The sequence below is a fragment of the Ursus americanus genome, chromosome X (assembly GCF_024610735.1).
Source record: "Ursus americanus isolate L20-20 chromosome X, mUrsAme1.1.p, whole genome shotgun sequence".
In the NCBI taxonomy this organism is placed as follows: domain Eukaryota; kingdom Metazoa; phylum Chordata; class Mammalia; order Carnivora; family Ursidae; genus Ursus; species Ursus americanus.
This window is the reverse complement of record NC_142164.1, coordinates 8531752-8533987: the sequence shown is the minus strand read 5'-3', so window position 1 is coordinate 8533987 and position 2236 is coordinate 8531752.

The window sequence follows — 2236 nt, the reverse complement described above, 5'->3', positions numbered from 1 at the left end:
GCTCGGTCGTTAAGCATCTCCCTTTGGCTCAGGGCCTGATCCCAGGGTCCTGGGATCAAGCCCCGCGTCGGTCTCCCCGCTTGATGGGAAGTCTGCTTCTCCCTCTCCCACTTCCCCTGTTTGTGTTTCCTCTCTCGCTGCCTCTCTCTGTCAAATAAATAAATAAAATCTTAAAAAAAAAAAGTTGGTTGCTTAACTGATTGAGCCACCCAGATGCCCCCCCACATCTACTTCTTATATATAAACTATCCCCCCCATGAGGAAGATAATTGGTAAATATGTTCAATTTGAATGAGGAACCAATTTTAAAAGCCAGGGAAATTTAGCGATGTTTCTTCTAGATCTATACTATGTGATATCTCTAATTTCCCTACAATAAGACTAGGATGTGATGAATGCTAGTCACAATTATAACTAATCTGGCTTACATATAAATTTGTGTGGTCATCTAATATGGCCTATGTATCAACTTGTGATGGGTGTCTTCTTCATTAGTTCAGATTTTCCTAGCATTTTCTGAAGATCTTCTAAATAAACACATTTTAGGGGGTGTATTGATCGTAGACAGTGAATAAATGATCACTTAATAAAACATTAAAATACACTTATTTCTTGGAAATTCCAGTCAAGATGGAAACTAAGACATTTAACTCATTAACTTCCTCTCAAATCTAGATAGAATGGCCAATTTAAATCAGCAGTGGAGGCTTGAAGGCATAAGTTTCTGGTGGAAGTATAAATAGGTACTATTTCGAGGGAAAACTGGCAATTTACTTTGTTTAAAAGCCCTAAAAACATTAATACACATATCAATTACACTCCTAAGAATTCATAATAAAAATAATCCAGTATGTTAGAAAACTGAAATGTTCCCACTGCAACTTTTGTCTTACCACAAGCTGCCATAACAGAATAGCATAGACTAGGTGGCTTAAAAAACAGAAATTTATTGTCTCAGTTTTGGAGGCTAGAAATCTGAGCTCTAGAAATCTAGAGCTCTAGCTCTAGAATCTGAGCTAGAAACCTAGAGCTCATAGAACCTCTATGATTCTGAGGACTGTGAGGGAAAATCTGCTCCAGACCTCTCTCTTATAGAGGGTCGTCTTCTCCCTGTGAATTCACATCTTTCCTCTATGTGTGTCTCTGTGTCCGAATTTTCCGTTTTTAGAAGTATATCAATTATATTCTATTAGGGCCCACTCTCAGGACCTTACTTTAACCTAATTACCTCTGTAAAGACCCTATCTGTAAACAAGGTCACGTTCTGAGGTACTGGAGGCTCAGAATTCAACATATGGATTTTGAGGGGACACCATTCAATCCTTTACACATCTATGTGTCAAATGTTTTCTTTTTTGTTTTTCTATATTTTTCAAATTTTAAACAATGAATATGCCTATACATTTGTAATCAGAGGATATAATAAATATTTTTATTTTCATTAAATAATACATTGCAGGGTAAAAAAATAAATCAAATTGTACAAAAAAGCTTTCAATAAATAAAGAACAAGAGTCTCCTTCCCAAAGTTTTGCCACCCACAGCTCTACTCTCCATCAATTTAAAACTTTCTTTAAAAAAAAAAAGATTTTATTTATTTATTTGAGAGAGAGAGAGAAAGTGAGAGACAGCATGAGTGGGGGGAGGGGGGGAGGGAGAGGGAGAAACAGACTCCCTGCTGAGCTGGGAGCCTGATGCTGAGGCTCTATCCCAGGATCTCAGATCATGACCTGAGTCAAAGTCAGACACTTGACCAACTGAGCCACCTAGGTGCTTCCAAAAAAAAGTTTCCTAAAAAAAGTTTAAAACTTCCTAAAAAAAGTTTTTTGGTGGTTACCTCCAAATCTCAAAATATAACTTAGATTGCTATTTATTGATGTATCAACTTTAAACATCATTCATCAACTTCCTCTTTTGATAAATGACACTTAGCACATTTATATTCTCTATCTTCCCTTCCAATTCTTATCAATACTTTTCTCAGTCCCTCTCTTTTAAGTCACCTGTGTAACTTCAAATAATATACTTGAAACTAGATTTCTTATCCATCAAAAACAGTTTACGTTTCCTTCTTTATCTGTTTTTCTTTAGCAATCACATATGTTTTATTATTTAAAGCCAGAACTGAAGAACACAAAAGCAGTTTATTTCCCAAACCACTGTACTTACAATTGTGTAAGGTTTGGGTCCTTTCTGCTAAGATGTATAATAGGAGTATACATAGGAGTCCTGTAGG